Source organism: Pteropus medius, unplaced genomic scaffold (assembly GCF_902729225.1).
Source record: "Pteropus medius unplaced genomic scaffold, Ma_sr-lr_union100, whole genome shotgun sequence".
Lineage (NCBI taxonomy): Eukaryota > Metazoa > Chordata > Mammalia > Chiroptera > Pteropodidae > Pteropus > Pteropus medius.
In genome coordinates, this window is record NW_024355205.1 from 19,632,733 (window position 1) to 19,660,494 (window position 27,762).

Here is a 27,762-nt window from a genome sequence, read left to right on the forward strand (position 1 = left end):
AGACAGCTCTTATAATTACTTAGTCCAAATAGGGAAGAAGGTCTAAGTTTGAATTCATGGCATATTGCTATAATATGTTATTAGCCTAATCCTTCATTTTCTTGTAAATTAAAGACTTATCTTTATTCACTGATTCACTTATCAGTAATTCGCTGGGTATTTTAAAGCTGGTTGTTAAAAATCCCTTTGTTTATGGCAATAAGGCACCATTCATTTTGTGAACTTTATAAAACCAACCTCTGCCAATTTTGCTCTTTGAGAATAGCTCTAAAGATGTGTTCCCACAGTAATTACTTATTCCAGAGATGTTCATTAAAGAATGAAGTAAGAGGCAAGGGTTTGAAACAATTGTATCCCACGAAAGCCAGCTTTATGAGCACCTTCCCAGCATCTACAGTACTTATGTACGCTAAAAAAAAAAATCATTGGAAAAAGCTCTACGAAATTTGTACTTTTATGTGCTATTGCCTATACTGGGACTAAAGATACAGAGTATTATTTTTACATATTTATATTTAAATGAGAGCTTCAGCAAAAGGTTAAGGGAAAGTTGGATGCCTTTGACTGTGGGCCCAGCTGTCCATCATATACCTGCTGTGAATAGCGTGGGTCACTCTAGTGTCTCTGTTCTCTATTGCCTACTTGCCCACAGCCACCAGGATATGAAGATAAAAGAGAGGGATAAATCTCAGCAAAGCCAGCCAAATCTTAATGGGAAAAAAAAATTTAAAAGGTGGCTTTGGAGTTGTATATTTGCTTTAGAATTTATTTGTTATTGTGAGAGATTAATAAGAAGAGTTTTAGTGTTTTATTTGCCTGTTATTAGAACCTGGTGTGCTAGAATGTGTTCAGGTATTGCATAGTTATCCAATAATTACATTAAAGCCTCCCACTGAGACTCAATGGGCACAGGAAGAAAGAAAAAATTCAAAGCATGAGAATAGAGGGAGGGAGAGATATTGTGCATTAGCCTGTCAGTGACAAATCCAAACTGATAAACCCCATACATAAATAAAATTTTATTTATTTCCATTACATAAGAAAATACAACAGACTAAGGAAGGTAGTCTTTCCTTGTTTAGCACCTAACAGTCTATGAAAGACATTCCATGGGTGAATGTCTTTCATAGACTGTTAGGTGCTAAACAAAGTAGATAGCAATCATTTGTAATGAGCACATTCTTCGTTTGAATGTTAATGACACTGCCAAATTAGTCATCTAAGTGCCTGGAAATAGTTTTCTGTTTTTTTGGTCTCCAGACTTGAGTTCTTTTGTTTACTTATTTTCTTCCTTTTGGTTAACTCTTACCAATCATCAAGATTCTAAGTATAAATGTAGCTTAGTTTCACCAAGATAAATGCATCTAGTATCTTGCCACTTCAATAAATAATTTTACTCCAAAATTTTAAGGTATTGCCTGAAACATGGAGTGGTAACACTGAGGGTGCTCCAGAGAAGTGCCGCAAGGAATAGCGGAGATTTTCTGGACCATAACTCAAGAAAGATGGAGATCCTTGCATGGCAGTGTCTAGGAATATTTGCTCATGTTTCAGGCTGCCAGCATTTGAACTCCATGGAGAGATTACAAAATCTTTCTAAGCCTGTTTCTTCATCTGTAAAACAGGAATGCTAACAATACCTACCTCAACATTTTCTATTTTCTTAATTGTGGTTTAGTGAGATTTCCTATGAACGACTCTAAGATCATTGCTTGGCACATAATAAGTACTCAATAAATGTTAGCTATTATTATTATATACCTATGACTAGAGTGCCATTTCTTTTTAAAATATTATACTTGTATCTTAATTATAAAATAATGTATTCATCTGTTATCAGAAATGCAAAAAAACAGGACAGAAAATAAGAATCTATTATATTGCTACCTGGCTATGTAGACAATTAATATAATTATAATACACCTTTATTAAAATGAAATCCCATTCTATATAATGGCTCTTAACCTGTGTGTTTATTTGTTTGTTTGTTTGTTTGTTAATGTCAGCTCATGGACATTTTTCCACCAATAAATACAGAGGTATCAATTAATTTTTAGTATCTGCATCACACCCCATTGTAGTCCATAATTTAAGCAACCATTCTTGGAATCTTAAAGGTTCTTTAGGGATACAGATGATAAGAAATACTTTTAATCAACGTGTTCTTACGAATTGCCTCTGCCAGTTTGGCTGCCCTTTAAAATGGCTGGATCATTAATGCCTACACTTGAATTCTAGCTCTGCCAACTCCTGGGTGTGTGACCTTCGGTAAGTTATATAACCTCATTGTAGCTCATGTTTTGTTTTTGTTTTCATTTGTGAAATAGGGATAATAGAAGTATTTACCTCATGGGGTTATTCAATCAAATCAGTTAAGACATGTAAAGTTTTGAAACTGCTTTCTGGTAGGTAGTTAGTACTCTATAGATATTAGCTTGAGAGCCTTTAAAATCCTTGAGTTCACCCCAAATCTTCAAAGAAAAATTGCATTCCCCTTTGAATTAGGTAAATTTTATCATTGTAAAATTTTAGTTGCAAACTTTACATTTCATTGCCATATATATGTATAGTTCGAGATATTTCTATGTGAATATATCCATTATCCTGCACATCCTAATTCCCAAACCATGTTGGTTAAAGGAGAGTTTATAAAATTATTTCTGCTCACAGAACAATTTGGAAACAATCACCGTTTGACACTAGTAACTAGGTTAATATTTAGCACTTTTCATTTTTTCTTAACCAATGTGAGGAATAGGGGTCACCCTTGTCAGTGACTTAGGCTTACTATGCCATGTTGATAGTTATAGGGGTGAGCCATGGGGCAGTAAACTCTCCTTTTTAAGGACAGTATCTAGGGAAATGGTAAAATCTGAAGGGATTCTAAAAAATGTCCTCCCTTGAGTGTTGATATGTGACCTCTGCATTGACTGTCCCTTCTTAAGTGCTTAAATATGACATCCTTATCAGGTAATTCTGAAACAAATTTACCCCAATAAGAGCTACCCAACCTATTAAAGCCCATGACTAAGGTACAAATACTCTAAGACACTGACCAACTTCCTCTACCCCCCAGAGGGCCTGGAAGGGCAGGGCAGCTAGAGCCTTTAGGTCGAGCCATCAGCAGCTTCATTTACTTCCCCCAAAGGGTCTTAAATGAATTTAAGTTTCTCTATGTTCTTTGACATTAAAGAGTTGGAAAGCACACTCGTATATGCCACTTTCTACTGGCTCTACTTGCTAAAACAATAAGCTACAGACATACAGGAAAGAATATTCATGTAAATTTCCTTATATTTGCACCTCTGTCATACTATAGTACAAGATTCTAATACATAAACCAGTTTTTCTAAAAACTAAAGATTGATGGACCCCTAAATACATCTAACAACTCAGTTTAAGAAACACTTCTAAAAATTAAGTTTGATAGTTTAGTGCTCATGATTATAAACATAAATATAAATATATATTGTTGCAACTGAAAATGTACATAAAAAACTTGTTTGTAACCTGGCCATTGAGATAAAAAGAAATGCAAATATTAACATGGCTTTCAGAGATGATAAAAATGAAAATAACAAAATTAAACAATTCCTATAGAGATGCGAAATCCTCTAAGAACATATCTATGTAACCTAAAGGATAATATCATTCTAAAGCAACGGTTATCAAAATGTGGCCCCCAGGACAATAGATCAGTATTATCTACAAACTTTTGAAAGAGCAAATTTTTGGCACTTACCTCGGATTTACTGAAACAGAAGACTGGGGGTGGAATTCAGTCATCTGTGTTTTAACAAGCTATTCAGGTAATTCCGATGTGCATGAGTTTGAGAACCATAATTAATGAGGCCAACTACTTACTTTTCCAGTCCTGACACACCAACTGAATGCTGTCCTTCATTTAACTTAAGACATAATACCTCCATTTGAGTGAGGCCATTGCTATTTTAATTCCATTTAAAGAATTTGTCTCAGAGCCAGTTGTAACTAAGGAGAAATTCAGTTTTATTATTTAATAGTCAAATCTCATTAAGCAATTGCTCAGAGTATCTGTACAAATCTCAGATTTGACTTTGTCTTACAATGAAGATAAAAAATTGAAAGCTTTTCATGTATGGAGTGATTAATCTTCAAGGAGATATGATAACAAAGTTGTATTGAAAGCTTAATATTTATTAAAGAACCTTATAGACTATTTTTGGAACCGTAGGTCTTTCTCCACCATAATATTATTTAGCCTCTAACTTTCTAATTGGGCTTTGGTCAGAAAAGTTCACCTGATGACTACTTCATTTATTTGATTTTCCTACCTCCTGAGTCAGAGTTAGAGTTAGCTTTGGAAGGAGACTGGAGGTCAAGTGCTTGCCTGAATAAAACTTTTTTTGGCTGGGAGAACTCAAAGCCAAAACCTTATGTACCCACCTCATTGCCACAGCTGACTTGGCTACTGATTTCTCTGCTGCTGTGAAGTCCTTTTCCAAATGCCTAATTCACGCATGGTTCTTAACTTTCATCTTGTCCTCGAGCAATTATGGTGGCTGGGCTGCCCAATAACAAAAAGAGAAAAGGAACAAGAGAGTATAAATCCTATGTCAATTCTACTTGCTCATACTGTTTCATCCACCACCAGCCCTTCTGTTCAGATTGTTTAACTGCCGATTCCATTTGATGGTCCAGCTTTCATCTTAGAATCTCCAGCCTAACTCTTGTGACAGAATGTCCAGGATGACAGTCATTTTTGCAGAAGGAGGACTCTGCAGAGGAATAATCTAGGTTTTCTCTGAACCCTAAGTGGACTTCACATCTGATGTTTCTTCTCTAGAACCCTTGTAGCCTGAGGCTTCTTCAAGTGCTCAAATGAGGAAGGAGAAAAATGAAGGAATGTACTAGCCCCTGGACGAAGGGAGATGCTAAGTGTATGGTCTGGCAGTTGGAACGCCCACCAGGTATGTGGTGGGCAGAAGCTAGGTCATCAAACAAAAAGAAGAATGTAAAACAGTCTATTGCCACATCCCAGGGCAAACTGCTGATGAAATTTTAATGAACAAACTTTGATTTATTTATCACTTTGACTGTACCTTTACTATTTTACACAAAGTAGATCATACCTTATGTTTCTGTTTATGCTACCTTTTTTAACTAAAAATTTTATAAACATACTTTTAAATCACAAAATTTTCTATTAAAATATTTTTATAAGATATCATAGTATTCTCTTGTTGTACAAGACAGTTTATTAAAACTGTCCTCTATTGTTTAAAATGTTATTCTCTTCATTTTTTTGAATCAGAACTTTTTAATGTTATCCCTTGAATACTTAGATATTTCAATGTTATCCCATGAGTACTTAGAATTAACTCCTCCTAAATATCAGCATGAGCATTCATATGATTTTTTTAATGAATTTTAACTTTTTATAATAATAATACATTTAAATGATTTGAGATCAAAACTATGCAAAAATACATACTGTGTCCTTTTCCCACCATTTTTATTGGTTTATTTTGTATACTTCCAACATTTTATAATACAAATACTATAAGAAAATATGAATATATGTCTCACTCTTTTTTTTTTAATAAAGGTAGCAAACCATAAATACTTTTTGTACTTAAAAAAAGATGATGTAATATATCCTGGAGCTCTCTCCACATTAGCACATAGATAGTGTGTGTATAAATAATTTTTATAATTTATAATATATATAATTTATTTTATTTGGCACAATGTTCCTTGTATGAAAGAAACTGGTCTTCTATTGCTGGACGTATGAGACTTGAACAGCATGGGGGTTAGGAGTACTGACCCCCCACACAGCTGAAGGTCTACATATAATCTTTAACTCCCCCAAATCTTAATTACATATATATTATTTTTTATAACATTAATACTACTCTGATAGCTCCTAATTCTGACAAAACTCCTTTCAGAATCCAGGCATCATAAATCTCCTTATTTCATTTCTAAAATATAATAATGTCTGCATTAATTTCAGTAAGAAGTATAATAGTCTGGGCATCTCAAATGCAATTTCTTATCCTATACTTCTGAAAAAAATATATTTTAGTTGACTCCAGAGAATTCCAATTTGCTCTTTGAAAAAAGATAATATGTAAAACTATTTAATGGTCAAAAATAAACATGGGATTGTCTTTCATGATCTTCCTTAGGTAACAAAGGAGAATTAGTAAAATTTAAATATAGGCATGCTTCTGAAAACTAGATTTGCTCACTCATGTATATGCAGTCTTACTAAATATCTTATTTCATATTATATCTCTAAAAGAATTGATAAAGATTGAATAGTCTAATCTGACTTTATCCAATATTTTATAATATTTACTTTTTTCTGATTTTAATTATGAGCTTGTCAGTTAACCTTTAGTTTTGTTTATTTTATTTTCAGTAAAACTTTTCAAATTATTTGAAAGATTGACATAACCGAACACTAATCTGTATTCTAGGTCAGTGGTTTCAACCTTGGGTGCATATTAGAATTACTTGGGGAGATTTTAAAAACCCTAATAACAAGTCTACCACAGACCAATCGAATATAAATATTTGGTGTTAGAACTTAGGACATAGTATTTTTTAAAGCTCCCCGTGTAATTTCAATGTGTAGCCAAGTTTCAGCATCACTACTCTAGGGGAAGAAATAATTATAGATTTTTTTTTTCCCAAGTAGAATTCTATGTGCTTTTAATTATATATGCTTTTCAGGAAGTATCCAGTTTATTTTTGTTTTATATTTAATATAAAAGGGGAAAAATTCTCAAGTAAATTATGTCGTGTGCAAAATTTTGTCTACAACTTGATATGTTGAGGACAGAAATTCATACTTTCTTCAGATTCTCAGCATGGTCCTTCTAAAGTAGAGGAGGAAACACGTTTGACTATTGGTTTCCACCTGACTTTCTTTCCATGCAAATGCAAACACATCCCTCTGAGTTGTTTCTAATATATGACCGAGTTGTGTGCATAAATTTCTCTGAGTAATGATTCTCCACTCAAACTATATCAAGCTGTGTAAATGCTGTGCCTAATTTCTATAAAGGAAACCAGCCACTTGTAAAGGTGGAGAAGTTAGCTGTGATTCAAAAAACAACCTCAGAATGTGAATACAGCTGGCAGGTTTTTCTCCTTTCTAATTGAATAGCTTATTATTTTTCCTGGGTGAACTATAAAAGAGAATATCAATAGTTTGGAAAAATTTTTATCCAGCTGTGAAAGGTATTTTGATGGGCAAAAACTCTCCACTTTCCTGTTAAGTAAAGAAGAAATAGGGACTTTTTAGCAAAGAGAAATAGGTGGTAGTCTTGAGAATTTGGGGTTAGTTTGTCCCTAAATATTATTTTTTTTATATGTATACTTCTGAAAAGTTATGAAGTAGAAACATCATAGTATTTTAATTCAAAAAGATCTGACTCAGTGCCTATGGGAAAGGAAAGGTAATTATATACGAACTTTTTAGGGAGAATAAGGGCTGGATTTCTGATTCTAGATTTTATTTTCCCATATTTTTCCTACTACTGAGTAGATAAGAAATAATTATTGGATTAATTCAGTATACATAATGTTTTATTATATATTATAGTAGAAAGTGGGATTTTTTCCCCCTAGATTCTTTTTGTAAATCTTGTAGGCCATTGATCTTTCCCATCTTGTGAACTGGATATTTTACCAGAAAGATTATCTAAGAGTCTAAAAGTTTGTATACTACCTTTTTTTTGAGCTATTGCTTCCTCAGTCTCTCAGAGTGACTATATTTTCATTACAAAAGAAAACATATTTACAAGGCAGTGTATTGCCTGCTCTGACAGTTAATCTTTCATTTAAAGGATATAATGTTTCTGACTTTTGGTTGAAGCCTCAAACTGATACCAATTACAGGACAACATGTACTGTTATTTTTAATGAATTACATTTGGTAATTGGGTTCTCTTTTTGCAGACTTCTTGAAGCATGCTTTCACCTTTCAAATATTTTGGCCTGCCATTAATCCAATGATTTCACCCTTTTTGTTCCCCTAGACAGGGTAATTTCATCAAAGTTTTCCCACATGGCCAAAATCTGTATTAGCTATTTGGCATGCTGTAAATTTAAAAGCCAGTAGTATTCCTCCCACTCCTTATATATACAAAAAACAGATGTAGTGATTACACTATAATGTTCCTGGTAGAGTAAATTTAGATGTAAGAATATAGCCTTTATATGTATTAGAGCAAAGTATGTCATTCTTTCTCATTTCACTTAAATGGATGTTTAATAAAACTGCTACTTATCAAAAGAGAAACTCCAGAAGAAGACTAAATAAACGAGGTGATATTTTAAAAGTTAATGAATGAGGTACCTTGATCTATGGCCCTATTATACTCTTTTCATTGCTTTACAAAGCTCTTAAAACACAAGATGTGATATAAAAGGAGGGTAAGCTAATTTAAACATTGCTTTAAAAAAAGTAGGCAGCGAAACATTTATGTTTACCAAAGAGCTGAGAATAGAAAGTCCTTTATTCTAGAAGATATTATGAAGCAAAATGTGATATGCAAATTAATATCATTTTTAATGTAATACATATTAAAATTGAACTGTTTAAAGTGAGAAAGCCTATATAAATTTCTGGTGAAATAAAATGCAGTAATATATTTTTAAAATTTACTTTGTTATTCAGATAGTACCACCAATATTTCTATTTAACAGAGACTGGTTTCTGTTACATCTTCATGAGCACATTTTTTAATTGAGGTATAATTGACGTATAACATTAATTTCATGGGTACAACATAAAGATTTGAAACTTGTATATATTAGGAAATGATCATCACAATAAGTCTATATAACATCCATCACCATACATAGTTACAAAAATATTTTTTCTTGTGATGAGGAACTTTAAGATTTACTCTCTTAGCAACTTTCAAGCAGTACAGTACAGTATTATTAACTGTAGTCATTATGTTGTATATTACATCCCCTGACTTATTTATTTCATAAACATAATTTTATAATCAGTATAGGTCACACTTTTTGTGACAACTTATTTTACATTGGTAATTCTGAATTCTTTAATTTATGTTGGTAGTCTTATATGGCTGATTTTAACAAAACTTAGGGCTCTCTGTTTACAAGTAACAAAAGCCAACTTGAGTTAGCTTGAACCACAAATATATTTACTAAATGGCCACTGTATTTTCTCATGCAAACTAATAACAAGAAAGTAGCTTGCTCTTTAGGAGAGATTGGAACTGGATCCTTAATGTCTGCTGAAATACTTTCTCTGTCTTCCATCTCTGCTTCTTCTTGTGCACCTATCTCATAGTTTTTCCTGTGCCAGTCTGTTGATTCCAATCCTCAGAGAAGTTGGAAGAGGGTCACTCCATAGTCATGAGTTTATATTTATTTCCAAAGACCTGGACTAAGTTAAAAAAAATTTATTTTTTAACCTCAATTTTAAATTCCTGGGAGAAAGAGTTTGATTGAGCCAGCCTGTGTCAAGTGTCTAGCTAGGTCAAATCAGCTATGATTAGGAGAGAAAATGTCACTGATCTACCAGGAACTCACCTCTCTGGACAGTGGAGACAGTCCCAAGAGAAGAGGAATTGACGTAATATCCCAAGAAATGTTCATTACAATCCTATTAGATAAATAGTAAGTGTAAATGTAATTTAATTTTCCCATTGTGTTAAATAGATTAAGTACCAGAGAAAACCAGTTTTTAAAATATAAAACATTAAGATAGAATGTTTATTAAAAAATATTTTCTTATACTTTATTAACTACTTTATTATATCAGAAAATTTTTACATTGGTATTCTGTAACTTCATCGATTACTATTTATTTACTAATTTTCTTAAGTATGCTTATGTTAGAGAAGTGGTAAAGTAAATTTTAGATTTGAATTACTAGGTAAAACTAGTTCCAATATTAATAAAGTAATTTTTAAAAGACATTAAGTAAATTGTATAATATATGGTCACTAAATGCATTTTTTCAGGTAAAATGTTCAGAATATGAATATTGAAAAGACGAAGTAGAGATTAGTAAGTCTAAAATATTACATTATGTCCCCATGACTTATTTATTTCATAAACAAAGCGTTATAATCAGTATAGGTCATGCTTTTAGTGACGACTTATTTTACATTGGTGATTCTTTATATAGATAGATCAGTAAAGTGGTGTCAGAAGGTTGAAGTATTTTATTGAAAATAACAAAAACTATTTAGTAAAAACTCATTAAGAACCACAACCTTCTGATTCTCAACATAGTGTTACCTATTTCTCCCACATATTAAAAACAAATTAGTAAATCTCTAATGCTGCTGCCAATGAGATGTTGCTTTGAGGAAGGAGAACCTTGAGAGTTTTAAGAAAAATTATCAGTGCAATGTTTATTCTCATGTTAAATTGAAACAATCTTCTGTTTTACTGATTCAAGAAGTTTCCGATAAGTACTGAAATTGGGAAAGATATATAGAGTTATATTTGGTACATACTTATCAGAATTTTGGGTAGACTTCTCCTAGGGTCCATGTCCTCAGCTCGTTCACAGCTCTACCTTGCAGTAGTTACCTCTTATCTGTGGATTCATTTTTTTTCAGTTTGTTCCCTGCAGTCAACAGAGGTCCAAAAATATTAAACAAAAAATTCCAGAAATAAACAATTTATAAATCTTAAATTGCCTGCCATTCTGAGTAGCATGATGGATCTCTCCCCTTCCTGTGCCTTCCTATCCAGGATATGACTCATCCCTTTGTCCAGTATCTCCTCCCTGTATACACTACGTGCTCATCAGATATTTAGTAGCAGTCTCAGTTATCAGATTGACTATTTCCAATATTGCAGTATTGCAGTGCTTGTGTTCAAGGAACTTATTTTACTTAATCATGGCCCCAAAGAGTAAGAATAGTGATGCTGGCAATTCAGATATGCCAAAGAGAACGATAAAGTGCTTCCTTTAAGTGAAATAAGAAAATGCGAGTATAGGAATAAAAAACAATGTAAATAGGATTTGGTGCTATCCATGACTTAAGAAATCCACTGGAGGTTTTAGAATATAAACCCCATGGATAAGCAGGGACTATTGTACTTAAGAAAATTATGAGAATGCACAAATGAGTTCAGAGTGACAAAAATAGCTTTATCAGTAAAACTAACCTAGATAACTATTTTTATGAAAAACTGATACAATAAAGAATATATTTTAAAATTTATTTTTTCAGTTGAAATGTCAAAAGTTGAATTTGTTTCTTTTCAGAAATAATTGTATTTTTTGGTATAATTTACTTATTTGTAGTTGCCTTTAACTTGGATTTTAAAGTCTTCCACTGAAATAGGTTAATAAAGAGTGAATCCTGCAATATTTTTGCTTATGTTAATAAAGAATGTTTTCCCATTCATGTTCTTTACTTTAAGCATGAATAATCTGTGACTGTGGCAATGCTTTGAGTAACACATTGGCACTTAAGGGTTAATATTAACATGTTATGGTGACTGGTAAACTTTTTTTCTACAACTTCGGTGTTTCTTAGAAATGTGATTTTGTCAATGAAAGCCTTGGATAGAATTAGTTAATTTATACATTTATTTTTAACAACTCAAATTATCTGCATAAGAACATGTAAGTCTATTCATACACAGCTAGGAGGCTACATGTTGGAGAAAAAACATGTGATTAGGTAGTAGGATATCTAGCTCTTCATCTCCTACTACATTTCTATGTGCCATGTAATAAACTACTTTATTTTCCAGAGTTATCTATGAAATGTAAATGTTAAGGTTAAATAATATCTGAGGTTCTTTCTAGCTCTAGCAGTTCATGTTGCTATGATAAATAGCAATTGTATATATAAACATTAATCCAAATTTGCTAGATGAAGGTAAAAACTAAGATCCCATTTTCTTTTGAAAATTCAAAATAAATAATTATATATTCCATTGCCTCCTATTGTAAGCTATCTCTATTCTCTCCTTAGTGTCTTTCCTCTAGTGGAATTCCAAGAAGTCAAAAAAGATTTTACAAACCAAGCATCAGTATTGATTTCTAACATCCTAGATACTACAATGTAAGAGCTTCTCAGTACATGTTACTTTCATTTCCTTCTCATGCTCATATTCATGTTACGATCCTAGCCTTCAAGTTAAGAAGAAGAGAAAAGAGGAACATGAAACACTATTTTTAACTATGAGGAAGACCACTATTTTTAAAGAGAAAATAAAGAGCTGACTCCCAACTTCTTAGGACAGAGATGATCTCTTCCTGCTACCCCCATTCCTGCCCTTAACATCTTAAGATTTGTTTTTTATGAATGAGTGCATGAGGAAGAAACTTACACTGTATGGCGTTTTCAGATTTAGCAATGAAAAATAAGGCAAGAATGCAATATTGGAACGAACACTCAGTGCTTAGGAGATGGGAATTCCAGATGTGGTGCCGTCTATGTATATTAACTTTCCAGTGACGTTCATTAAACCCTTTTATTTCCCTTGCTTTTCTTTCAGCATCTGTAAATGGAGGCATCTGAGCCAAGGTTACTCTAAGCTCACTTTTAACTATAACAAATCGCTTTCAGGGTATATATTTGTTATATATTCATAATATAAACAGATTTTTTTTCTGCATGTGGTTATCAAGTTTTTAATCCCCAAAGTAGTTTTTCTACCATTTTATCCATTATTATGTGTAATATGCTCAGGGGATGCAAATAATTTTAATGTTTTTAAAGCAAATGTTTCAAATGCAAATCATTCAACTACTTGTTTAAATAAACTATAGAGAAAAATATAAAGTTCAGACATTTTCCTTCTCCTGTGTTATTTTCTATCTTTTTTAAAGCATTATAAGTAAGACTTGGTTTTAAGATTACCTACCAAGTAAGTAACTACTAACAGAGGAATTATTAACAGAGGAACATCGTATTTTCAAATAAAACAAACTAAAACAAAACAAGTAAACTCTTCATAAGACGTTAGTTGCAATAATAATTCATAATAAGTGAAAAGGCAAACAGGAATTATTTTCACAAGGATGATAAGTAAGCCAAGGTTTTGCTCTTTTATAATCTCAATTAAGCTGTAACATATACTCATGTGAAAAGATAGTCCTGAATGTCCTATGGGCACAAAAGAGGGTGGACCTACTTAGTTTATTTCTAAATTGTCAGCTCTTTTTTTTCTACTCTTTCAGTAAAATAAACTGTTTTGATGAATAAGAGGGTTAAGAAAAGGCCTGAATGAGTCACTCCAATTTGTTTCCACATTCTGAACAGTCAATAAAGGAATTTATTGCCTCATTAGGCATTTTGAGTAGATTTCTGGAAACCTGGGTGACGTAAGACAGAAAAGTAACCTAGTAAGATGTTTTAAAAGAGGTTGCAGCTGAATTTGTTTTTGAAATTGCAAGTTGTCTGGAATGACATAATGATTTGTTTCAAGGAACGGTGCCAGGCAATGGGCTGGTTTCAAGGAGGAAACTGTTTATTTTCAACAAGTACTAAAAAGTACTGTAAATAACTGGTACTAAAAAATATTTTAAGATGATCCTGGCAAGATGACTGGAACAGGGCGGTGGTCTCAGTAATGAGATCAAGAGTAAGCTTCTTATAAGCGAAAACAATGAAAGTTGGGCCATTGAGAGTGGGTGATGAACATATAGGCAGCAATGCACATGTATACGATGTTGCATCTCGACTTCTGCCCTCCTATACTCTTGCCCTTCATTGAGCTGATATTTAACTCTAAATTCAAATGTCAGTACTTAAAATTGGAACTCCCTCTGACCAAGGCATCTGTAACAATTCCACCTCTGATGTGGGCTTCGAAAACTCATTAGCATCAAGTGAGAGTAGGTTCTTTCCCTTGCGCATGTAATAATCTTTCAGAGTTAAAGGAAACGTCTCTTTAACTTCTTTTAAAATGACTAAAAATTAAATTAACGATAGCTTTTTTTTTTAAACAAAAACATATAGAATTCACTTCAAAATATAAACAACCCAGGAGGCAAAAACTCATAGGACAGATGATTTATTAATAAGTAGAACACAATGACTTGCTTGCTCAAAGTAACTTTTTTCCCCGTACATTTTGCAGATAAACATATTAATCATGATCAGTCTGCACGATATCAAAAGACAGCTTGATAAATTAATCACAACTAACCACAAAGCAAGGAAGTTTCAGGAAATTTTTCAGTTACAAGTGGAAATATTTATTTTTCATAGTGAAAAAAATATGTGTATGTGTGTATGTATGTGTATGTAATATATATATGTGTATATGCGTACACATGCATTATAGGGTATAGTATACTATATACTATACATACGTACATTTTATATATATGTGTGTGTGTGTGTGTGTGTGTGTGTGTGTGTGTGGTATATATATATATATATATATATATAACATTCTATTTAACAGATTTAAGTTTCCAGAAATTTGGAGAATAATGAAATAGAAGGAAAAATAAAGGTTTCATCTGAAGTCTCTTCTTGTTAGTCAAAGACAAATTTCTCAGCACTGTTTCACATTCTTATTATAAAAGACTCCAATTTTAGGAGTGATCTTAAGATGTAAAAAGAAGGAAATATTTTCTCTAGCATCAAATCTCTTAATTCTCCCAATTGACTACAATTTGCTACCAGTATTCTGTTGAATATCTAGAGAGAAAGTTGAAAGAGTAAAAAATACGTGGTGACAGGATACCAAGGGGAAGACATTGGGAGAAGAGACCTGAGTTCATACTCCATCTTTGCTAATCTCTGGACAGTTTCCTCATCTGTAAAATATGAGGCCTGGACTGGATGACTTTCAATTGCTCTAACATTTTAAAGATCTCTGAGTCTAACTTGGTGGTCTGGAGGAGATTAAAATCCATTTAAAACTTGAAGGAAGGAATTAAAAGCAGCAAAATGGTGCCATTCCTCATTACTCCCTTTCTAATTAACATTATAAAAGTTGCAGATCTGAGACCTGCCAAATTTAAAGGTCTCTATTTTACATATATATTCTTCTACATCCAATTATTTCTTCCTAATAAAATATAAGATCAGTTATTTTTTAATGATTATTTGTTGACTATGATGTCCATTGAAGTTCTCTTGAGTCATTTAATTCAACAAATGTTTAATTAATTGCTACTCTGTGTTGGGCAATGAGTAAAGCAATAGAAAATACCACCACCACCAACAACAACCCCCTCCCCCAAAATGACAAAATGACATAGTCTTTGGTTTAAGGAGCTCAGAATGTGCCTGGTTGTTATTCAGCAGATATTTATTCAATGGTTGAATAAACATATTGAAGGAGAAAAACTGAGAGTATAACATAAATATATACATATATATTTACATATAATACATGTATATTTATATAGAGGAATAGAAAAAGTTTTGTTTAGAGGAATCATGGCAATTTTTAGAAAATAATTGACATTTGAGCTGAGTAGACATTCCAGCAACAAATAAGATTTCAAAAGCAGATTTTTAAAAAGAGGTGGCATACCAGTTTATGGAATGTTTGGGATTTTTGAACATAGGTTGAGTGGAGTGGTGATAAGTTATAGGAAGTGAAGATGGAAAGGTGGATGGGGTAATATTGCCAAGACTTTTTTAATGACAGGCTAAGTAGTTTACACTTTAAACTATGAATAGTTAAAAATGTATACTATAAATAAAAGACAGAATTTTGTTTATAAGAAAAGGAGTGAGATAACCAGGTTCGTTTTTGTGACTTCTGATTCTTTAGTGTGCCCAGAGGACCTTGATTAAAGCTTTTAAGAGCTTTTCTAACTTTTTCACCCATCCACCAGCAACCAAATGAAGTCTGTCTTTACCTTCTAATGTAATTTGCTTTTCTTAAGTCATTTATGACGTTTAAACTACAGCATTGAACACATTGAGTAGACCTTTTCAAATTATACATCTCCCTTCAACATTCTAGAGATTCTGATATGTCTTCTGTCTCCTCTAGCTCCTTCTCCCCCTATTTTTTAGTCTTGCAAATATACCACATGGACCTAGGGTTAATACAAACCCTAAAGGTATAGAACTATAACCAGTTGCAAAACTAACCTATAGGCTATGGGACAACAATAGGAGTGTCATACACTAAAAACAGAAAACACCATTACCTTAAGTAGGGCAAAACTGTGAAAGGAAAGGTGAATAAATAAAATACATGTCTGGAGGCCCTCTTTATACTGCATCACTCTCCAGCTAGAAAAATGTTGCAGGTAAATAAAATATGTTCTTACTGAATAATAAGTATAATGTATACAATTTATTGTTATTACTAAGAGTTTTTATTGTATCTGAAGAATTCCACAGAGGGCCATTAAAAATCCATTACGGTGTTTTTAGTAAGTGATCTGCTCTGCTTCCCAAACCGTGGTCATTTTATGCAGTATTAGACATAATACGCATTTCCATTTCATGCCTGGTCTAAATTCTGCATGCTTACACATAATTACTTGAGAGAGCTTTTGTTCCCTTTTTGGCCATTACTTAAAAGCACGATATAATTTATTTGACCAAAATAAAGTGATGCTTTTTAAGAAAAGTTCTCTTATGTAAAAGTTCAATTTAAAGTTAAATAAAGGATAAGTTTTTATTTGCAATGATTGAAGGAAACATTTCCAATAGGGAAGGCTTCATAGTTGGAATATGAATAATTGAGTTTAATAAGAACTTCACTACTTATCTCTGAAGAAATGAGTTTCTTTGCCCTGCTCAGGAGGTTTTATTGGCTTCCCAAGATGTCTCCACAATTCCACTTGGAATTCATGGTCCAGGGCTCAACCTACATTTTTACCTCTTTTATATATAATAATTTTTTTCCACATAAATCCTTCCTTGCATCCAAACTCATCTTTCCAATTACATGTATTCTACTACATAATTTTTTCATATTTACTTATGCTTTTACTTTCACGTAAATATCATTTACTTTCTCCAAACACCTTTTCTACTGCTCCAATTTTTTACTTTCTCCAAACACCTTTTATACTGCTCATTTTTTTCCGGTCCTAAAGATCCATTAAAATTCTCCCTCTTCTATATAACTTTTTCTGGATATAGCAGTCTTTGTCTTTCAAATAAGAGAATACATTTGCTATCTCGAACTGATACATCCATGGGTAGAGCAGAAAGGGAATATACACCTGGTTAATGACATAGTTTTCCATGGATTTTGCTAGGTGTTCCATATTATACGCCTCATTTAATTCACACAGCAACTAGGGAATAAGGGACTACCATGCTTGTTGTACAGGTGAAGAAACTGGGGCCTGGCGAATTTTAGTTCCTTTCCCAAAGTCCCTCTGATAGAAAGCAACTGAGCATAGATTCAAACCTTTCTTTTGCACTAAAAGCTGCGTTTTTTGCACTTAGGTTTCTATCCTTGTATGTTTGTCTATTTCAATTTCCTACCTTTCTAACAGCGAGGACTCTATGAGAATATTTATTCTTTTTGGTAGTTTTCACATAGCTGACAAAATAATGGGCCTCAAGTCTGCATTTAATTCCTGTGTAACTCAGAAGCAATGATGTCCTTTACAAAGTTTTTCTATTTTTACTCAATTAAAATGATGTAATCATAATTGAAAATGGTACATTTTTCCCTGTAAACAAAAGAAAAAAATATTTATGTGAATAATAAAGGCACTTTCAGAATATCTAGCTATATTTTCAAGTTGATCATGAACATAAAAGACTTTCTTATGTTTTTCAACTTTAATTTTTATTTTATGTATTCTATTCTATGCATAGTTGATAATATTTCTTAGCTTATACATCTTTGTGTTCTAAAGGCTAAGACCCATTTTTCTCAGACCATCTGAATCTTCATTAGGAAAAAATAACCTTCAAAAAAGTACATGTAATGTAAACTAAACTTAGACATGGTTAAGGAAGTCAACGTTTAATACATTATCATGGATATGGTATCATTTCAAAAGCAATCCAGTTTTTTAAAAATTTAAATGACATAACATCTGGATATAAATTCCAGACCCAGACTCTTCCTGTTTAGAGGGAGCAAATTACAAAGGGAGTCCTTACTAAACCCATAAATATCAAGATAACTTGCAGAATTACTGACAAGCAACTCAGAAGCTGTTCTGTAAATATTGTCCCTCTATTGTTCCTCATCTTATTCTAAGCCAAACTTCTAAATCACTGAGAAAAAAAGCTTCAGATGATTGGATCATATTTCTTCATAAGGTCATCATAAATCTTTTTTTTAATGCATTATGAGACAAGCAGGAGCATTCCAATATTATTTATGCTACATGAAAAAAATTATGCTCGTTCTTTTGTCAACCATTACATATTAATTGCATAAGATTAAGGGAAGCGCTGTAGAAAATTAAAATGGAAAATAGAAGGCCTGGTTCTTGGTCTCAGGAGATTTGCAGTGTAACAAAGGAGACAAGGCATTTACTTAAACAAACAGATACACACACATAACATCTCAAGAAAGAATTAGATAACTGCTGAGGGGGCACAGATGAGTTCAGCAGAGACTGTCATGGTGTAGGATGGTTGAAGAAATTGTTACCAAGGAGGTGCAATTTGAGAGGAATCTTCAAAGAAGGCAGGAAACTATTAAGTGGAAAACAGGTAATGCAACAATTCTGATGGTAAGAAAATTGAAAATCAAGTTGCAGAGGTGGCTTAGGCAAGATGTGTTTGAAGGAAACATCGAAATGACTAAAATGGAAGCTTTGTTCAAAACCAAAATCATTTATTTTTATTTATCTTTTTCTTACATTGCATCTCTCAGTGGACCACTGTTTTTGGCTAGTATAAATTACCATGTTTTAATATATTTGCACTTTTAACATTTGCACTTTTACCAGTTCTAAGACAGAAGCTTTGAATTCTTGGACATAAGTGACCCATTTCTTTGAGCTTCTGACCACTCAAAAGGATCCATTGATCTTACCTGCTAGATGGTTGATCATTTTGCTCATTATGAAACATCCTATCAAGCTATGTCCTAATAGCATCAAAACCTTTAGCTTCTTGAGAAGCAAAACCAGAAGTGTTATGGTTCACTTCTACACATTCTCCAGCTGTGTGCCTGAACAGCTTGATTTCTCATCTACTTCATGGTGAAAGAGAAATAGTCTCAGATTTTTTTTTTTTTTTTTTTTTTACTTTGAGCTAGGAAGATTTTGACCTACCTTTTTATTGGTCATTTTCTGAAAGTCTTGGAATATTTGACCATTCGAAATCACTTTTCTGAGAACCAGCACATCCTGATACTAATCTGAGCCCCCTCCTTTCATTATCAATAAGGATCACCCTTAGAGGAGTTGAAGAAGAGATTAGATTGAAACAAGAATCTGTCAGGTTCCCCGTGCATGTTTTTAATTCACACTCCCACGTGACTACATCCAACAGAGGTGACCTGAATTTTCGGCTTTGATGTTGCATACCATGAATTCCCACAGCAGTTCAGGAACAAAGAGGGCATTTTAAAGCTTTTTTTTCCCTAACATTGCCTTAGCAGATACTGACTGATTGTGTCCCAGGAAGAAACATGCTCTCGATTTTAGAATCATAAACCTCGGTAGCACCAAGTTGCTTGTGAAATGATATTGTGACTTTGATTTCTCTTGGGTGGTCAAAACACAGCATGTGTGATATTTTTACAAACTGTGGTCCACAAAGCACATAGTTCTAGAGCTTTTTGTTTTCATTATGTTCGTGTCAATGGAAACAGTTGTGTTTCCTGATGTCTTACTGAGATGGCCTTTTTGGTCATTTTAGGCTACTTTCCCAAGGATCCTGCATGTTGCCTGACCCTTATTCCTCAGGAAGTAAGTAGGACTTAAACTGACCTGTTGTAGATAATGTACTTTCTCTAAGAATGGCAGAAGGAAAAACATCAGACTAGGATGCTCTCCAGAAATAATAATGGAGAACCTCATCCTGTTTTGTAAACTCTTTGTACTTTGCTCTCTGCATGTTATGTGGGAATATGACTTTTAAAGGCTCATTATACTCTGAAAGATATTATTTTGCATTAAATTTTTTTTAGTGTTAAGGAATGTAAACAAGATCTCATTATTAGCAAGTTTATAAAATTGGCACTACTATACTTACAGGAAATTTTTGAATTAGTGCTAATTCTTAATAAACAAGTCATGTCTTCTCTCCAGTAGTTTTATTTAAACTGCCCACAGTGGAATGAAGATGGGAATGAAGTAAAAAAACCTAACAAGTGCTTTATTTGAAAAAATACAGTATTCTGGAAATCAGGTAAAAATAATACAGACAACTTTAAGAATGCATATTCCTTTTATTTAAAAAAAACTATGTTCTTTATCAAGTTTGCTTTACAGATTCCTTTAAGAAGCTATATTTACTATCAAATTTAATATATATTTTGTTTACAAACATTGCATTATATCTAACATTTCATCTCTCTATGAAGAACAGAATGTTTTACTAAAGCATATATTTATGCATTAATTTATTGATTTAATGAAGTTATATTAGTAATATAATCTACTTTTGTGAAAATATTTTAAAGAAAAAAGAAGATAGGACATATATTGACTTGATTTGACTTGTCACAATTCTAAACAAAGAAAAGAAGATTAAGTTAAATAAGTTTAATATTTTATTAAAAATAACTTTCATTTTTACCAAATAAATATATGCACACACATTTAAAATGCAAATAAGTTTAAATGTTAAAATGTAAAGAAATAAACCCTTTGGCACCAGTACAGGAGAGGAACCACTTTCAACTTCTTTAATTTTTATTTTACTTCTGTATTTTTAAAGAATGTACGAAGGGCTGTCTCATGATTCTTGAACTTTGATCCTATTGATTGACCTTTTATTGCTACACATGAAGGTTTAAACTTCCTTAAAACTCCAAAATTCTTTAATTCTTCCATTAAAGCTGTATCTCCCCATTTTAATTTAAATCTATATCTGGGTTTTTAATTATAAGACTATACAAATAGTGGTTACTGCTAAGCTTGGTAATATGGTATAATTATATACTCTTTATTGTAGTTTTTTTCTTTAATTAATAAGTGCTTCATATGTTTTCTTTTTTGCCCAGTTCCTCCTCCTCCCCTGGCCACATCTCCCTTCCTCATTCCGTCTCTCCCTCTTTCCCTCCCTCCCTCCCTGTCTTCTTTTCTGTTTTTACTAAGTCTTACCCAATGCTCCAAAATCTTTATAAAATGCTTCTCTATTCAACTTTCTACAGTCAAGTTAATGAAATAACCTAGCATATTTTTTTTTCTATTTTTGTTCTTTTTTTTTCCCCTTGAAAAAATCCCTTGCTGAAACCCTCTCTTTTACTTTTATCTTGCTGGTTGCTCTCTAAAGCATCTTATAAAAAGATGTAATTGAGGTACTTTTTGGCTGTCTTGAAAATCTATTCTTTCATTTTATGATGTTGTAGCCTCTTCTTTCTAGAAATTATGTCCTTGTTTTACTTGGTTTTCTCTCTCTCTCTTTTTTCCTGGAGTTCATCTTCTGGTGTCATTTTGAGAAGGGTTCTATAGTTTATAAATACTTTACAGACTTACATGTTGAGAAATGATGTTATTCTACTTGAAACTTGATTGAACCTTTGGCTGGGAATAGAATTATAGATTATAAATAATTTTCACTCATAATTTTTAAAGCATTTTTCCATTACTTCCAATTTCTAATGTTGTCGAGAAGACTAGTGTCATTTTGATCCTGATTTGTTGTATATCTGCTTTTCTCACAAATAAGCTTTTGAGATCTTTTTATTTACGGTGTTATATCTAAATATGTCTTAGTGTAGTTCTTTCTTCGTCCCATCCTGGGACACTTGATAGATCTGTTCAATCTGGGACACTTGATAGATCTGTTCAATCTGATATAATACAAGGAAATTTCATGAGAAATTTCCTTGTATTATATCCTTAGTAATTTTTTTAACTAGCATTTTCTCTAATTTCCATTTCTCGAATTATCATTTGTGGAGTGCTGGATTATCTCCATTGATCATCTTCTTTGAAAAAGTCTTTTCTCTGCTTTACTTATGTGTTTATCTTTTTCAGTTTACCCTTTATTATCTTTTATCACTCACTAGTTTTTAGATTTGGTGTTCATATATTAAATTTATAGATATCCTTTTTATTCTCCACTTGTTTCTCTCTCCCCTCTTATCTGTTTTTACTGTGTTCTGTCTTATTTCACCAAGGCAATATATCCTCTCATATTTGAGGACATTATTACTATTTCTTTGAAATTTTATTCTGCTCACTCATATTCTCTATTTCTCTGAGTTTCTTCATTTTTAAAATTTACTTTATTTTCTGTTATTTTTTTTCTTGATGATTTCCAATGATGATCCTTTACTTTCCAATCATATTTTTTAAAGAGGCACTAAAAACCTAATTAGAATTTCTGTATGCCCAAGTGATGCTTGTCAGTAGGTAGGCTTCACTTTTGATCCACTGGCTGGGCAATTGGCTTTTTTTTGGTGGGTACAACATATTAACATCTGTTTCTGAAGATTTTTCTCTGCAGTAGTTACTCAATAGAAGAATTCTGAAATTTTTATTAGGGGATGTAAACATTCTGGAGCTTAGCTAGGGAAGGTAGGGGTATTATAATTTTCCATGTACATAGACTTTCACATAACCTTTTAATTTTTTGTACCATGTACCAATGTTAGGTAGCTAGTCAGACATGAGTGACAAGGAGGAACAAAGGAATAGGGACCTAGCCTAAAGACCACGCAAACAACACCCCAATGGTAGTAGATTCTGGATGCATACATGCACACTAGGCAAAGTTATATAGCAGCCAGGTGTCAATCAGAATGACCTCACTTGCCAATTACCTAGGAATGCCTTTGGAACCACCCATCATGGCCCAAATATAAGGTAGACACTCCCACTTCTGGGTCCTTTTGCTCTTCTGGACTTCCCTCCCTTTTGTCCTTCTGGGCTCTCTCTCTTTTTGGTGGCCTTTTGTAGCAGTTTTGGCCCTTTTCTGTTGGTTACAGCGCTGGGAACCATATGCCTCCTTGGGGCATACTATGTCTTTCTCCATGGGCCTCCTTAGGGTATTCTTTGTCTTTCTAAAATATATTTTTAATAAAACTATTAAATCTCAATGACCTGTGATTTTTCACTGCTGTCATTTGAGGAAGAACCAAGGAAAAATGCTAATTACATGTCTGCACTGTTGTTATCTCTCTCCCGACCCCCTACCCTTAGGGTGATACCAAACTCTGATCTGCCCCAACGGTGACACCTATGTTTCCTTTTGTCTTATAGATTGGGGTCATTCTGGTTCATTCTCTCCAGATATCATTTCTTTCCTTTAGAGGTGAGAAGAATTAGTCCCTTGACTCTTTTATAGTGGATGTGTGATCATAGATATGTGTACAACTGCTCCTTTTATAGTCTTTCAAACACTCTCTCTGTTTTCAACTCTGGGCTTCAATCCTACCTTTGACAATACCTGGATGTTCCAATGTCTGAGCTTTTCTTGAATATTACTATGTGGTTGTGCTTATTTATTTAATTAGTATTTCCTATTTATATTTAGTTTGTTTCCTACTACTCTGTTAAGTAAAATGCCACTAATATACCCACTTTTTGCCTTTATACATTATGGGTTAGAGTTATAAAAGTCTTCTGGTTTTAGAAAATATTTGGTTTTGTATGGTAAGCATATATAGGCTCCCCAAAATATGTCCACATCCTCATTCCCAAAATCTGTGACTATTAACTTATTTGGAAAAAGGATCTTTGCAGATGTATGTATGTATGTATGTATGTATGTATGTATGTATTTATTTATATTTTTTAGAAGGTAGCTCAGTCTATGTTTTATTTTTATTTGTTTTTATTTTTTAATAAATGTATTGAGTGACATTGATTAATAAAATTATATATGTTTCAAGTTTACGATTCAATAATAGGTCGTATGTATATTGAATTGTGCATTCACCACCCAAAGTTAAATCTCCTTCTGTCCATATGCAGATGTAATTAAATTAAGGATTTTAAGATGAGGAGATTACCCTAGATTATCCAGGTGGGCCCTATGTACCATCAGAAGCGTCCTTATAAGAGAGAGGCAAAGGGAGATAAGACACATACACACAGAGGAGACAGTGATATGAAGATGAAGGCAGAGACTGAATGATGTGGCTACAAGCCAGGGAATGCCAAGAAATACAAAGGCTACCAGAAGCTAGAAGAATCACGAAACAGATTCTTCTGCAGAGCCCTTAGGGAGTGCGGCCCTGCCAAAAAGCTTGATTTTACCCCAGTGAAACTAATGTTGAACTTCTGGCCACAGAACTGTAAGAAAATAAACTTTTGTTGTTTTAAGACATTAAGTTTGGAGGAATTTGTTATATGAGGCACAGAAAACAAACACAGTTTATATTTGAGTTTCTTTTTCTCCTTCATGCTCTGTGATAATTTTTAAAAGGTAAAAGAGGTAGAAAGATATCTATTTCACCTTCTTGAAACTTGAATCCTTTAATTCTTCAACTTAGGATGGTTTTATTTCTTACAATTTTATCTTTAGAACAAGGAGTATGTCCACTTCAGGAAGTATTGGAGCTTTCCCAGATACAGAATTTTATCAGTATATTTATTTATTCTTCTTCTCTTCTTATATAATATCTTCTGTCAAATATATGTTGCCTCTTTCCCTCCCTTGCTTTTCTTTTCCTTTCCTTTTTCAATAATCTATTGATTATCTACTTAATGTTAGGCACTGTGGTTAGCTTTGGAAGTATAGAAACCAATAAAGCAGTTTTATTGCCCTCCACGATCGCACCATCTATTGGCATAGAAAAGGAACACAAATAACATTTGTTTACTATAAGACAAAAAACCAAAAACAGAAATAGACGATAACAACTAAAATATGTACTAAATTAAATGTACAAGCAAAATGCTATGGTCTCACGAAACATATATTGAATAGCTCTATTTGACAGAGACTGAGAGGATTTATGAAGTAGTACTTGATCAGGGTCTTAGGGGATGAATTTCTGTTTTATGAAGAAATAAATAGGGAAAAGTCATTTTATGAAAAGGAACTGCTTCTACAGAAGGCACACACACATTAAAGAACATGGATTGCTTTGGTATGGCAAGATATTTAATATGCCTGGAGCATAGATTAACGGTGAGAGAGTACAGGGTCATGAGACTATAAAGGTTTGAGTCAGCTTATGATGAATGTTTTTTGCTGTTAAAGAGTTTAGATTTTTATTATTTTTGAAATGGGAAAAATGAGCTTTAAGTAGGAAATGACATGGTCCATTAGCAAGAAAACTGGCAGCATTTTGATTATTTAACTGATGAAGAGAAGCTGGGAGGTCACTTATGGGTCTCTTGTAAGAGACCAGGTGAGCAGTAGCTGACAATGACATGATTCAAAGCAGAGGTAATGAGACAAAGATAAGAGAATGGAATGAAGAGATAATTAATTATGAAACAAAATCGACAGTGTGATGGAATTTCTACCACTGAGTGTGGAAGTGCAAAGTGCAAGATTACAATTGTATACTGGGGAGAGGGATCCAACTGGGTTGGGGCAGGTGCAGAGAAGAGAACCTAAGCTGAGTCTTAAAAGAGAAAAGAAATAAGTTATTTAAAAAAGAAAAGGAGTAGGGGAACAGACTGTGGCAGCAAAGCTCTCCAAACACCAGAAACGATCTGAGAAAAAGTATGTATGTGAGAAACACAGTGACTGCTAGATCTGCTCTAAGTGACATGTAATTGCTGGTGTAGAAAGTCTAGTGGGATGTGAGGTATGAAGGATTCAGTAAATGAAAACCTCTGGTTAACTTCCCTTTCTTTCTTTAAATGTTTATTTTTACATTTCTACCATTCTTTATGCCTGGAACAGTCTTTTGTCCACTGTCAGGAATGCCATCCCACTATCATGTTCCTTGGAGAAATTTGTATAAATTTGCTTTCAATTAAAAATTATATCCAACTCTTTTATCCATTTGTAATACATCATTTATTTATTCAACACATATTTCGCCAGTATAAAGAAACAGCCAAGACGCTCTATGGTTTCCATTAGAATTCAAGCACAATAATGGGTTCTCTGTTTTCACAAGTGTTAAAAAGACAATATCTCATTACAAGTCTTCATAATTCTTGCACATACAAGTATCCTGCAACATTTGACTATTTCTTCTTGAGCTTTGTTTTCTGAGAGGAAAAGGAATAAGAAAAGAATGAACTTTGTAAAGGATAATCTGTATAATATATCCCAAAGTGCTTTTGCTCAGATATTTACATAACTTTTTGAGCATGTGCCATTGTTAGAATCAATTTCCTATCCTTAAAAGCTTCAAAGTTAATTAACTAAGAATGGGGACAAAATGACAAACAGGGCAACAATTTCTCAATCTAATTAAATAACAGTTAGGTTCTGAAAAACAGTTCTTCATTGAAAATTTTAGAAATGGAATCACAGAAATTTATCTGCCTTTGTGTTCAATAGACCATAATACCTTCTTCTAATTGGAGTTTTAGGTCCTGTCACTGGGATATAGACTCAAAGAGCTCTGGACAGTAATAATTTGCCTAAAATTAATTCTTTAAGATTATCTAATTCAATAGTCTAAATTTTAATAACAGCATGAGCAAACAGAGTTTGGGGTACAGTATAAAAAAAGTTTTAGAACCAATGGGTTTCAGAATAGTAACATGAATTCCACAGTCTCGATCCTGGCAGGCTTGTCTTTCTTGGCAATACCGTCTGACCCTGAATTTTTTCTGGATGATTCCACATATCCTAATCTAAAGCCTGATAACCATTGTAAAGGGTAAAAATAATCTTCATGTGTACTGTATTTTATTTTTGTAAAAGTTTCCAGACACAGTATTTAACCTACATTAGAATTGGTGTCTAGAACCAAGAATTAGAATTCTGGACCCAAAGAAGGCTAAAGGGAAAGACAGCTTTTGGTAGACTGGTCTTTCCATACTCCTCAAGCTATATTATTCTTCAATACCTGCTCTGAAAAACCTTGGCTTATCTCAGAGAAATTCCTCCATAAGTTCCAAATAAGAACGTTGGCTTGTCTGGACTCTGCCACCCTAAGTGAGCCTTAATGTCCCAGAGCACGTTTGCCTAATGCCTCTAATTTTTTTTTCCCTTGATCAAACTTATTACCAAGCTATCTCCCCAGGTCTGTGTCTGGGATCCAGGCAGATCTAGCTTCCAACAGCTAGAACAGTGATTTGACTGGAAGGAATCTGTTGATGATGTAGGTGCATGGGGACTGCTCAGTATCCCATGTATGATCAAAGACAATCTAGATTTAAAGACCCCAGGTTAGCCCTGGCCTCACAGAAGATCCTTCCCTGAGGAACTCAAAACTTGCTCCTGTACAATTTCCCATAGGGTCATACTTCAGTATTTACATTTCACTACGCAAGACATACGACCCAGTCCCATTTGTCCCATTTTGTGGTTTTTCTCCATTCCCGTGTAATTTGTGAATTCTTTATTTTCTTTGATCTGAATCAAACTTATACTTACCAACCACTCTAACTTTTCCAACCGCATCTGCCATCATCTCCAGTCTAATTAGGCTACTTTCTACATTCTTTTCTATAAAGTCTCTACTTATATAAATATAGCAACACATGTCAGAATCATTTACACATATGCATTTCATATTACCTCTTCAGAAGCCATGCTTTCTCCCCTTCTTAGCTCCCATTCTAATTTTTTTCAGATTATTCTAGTTCATATC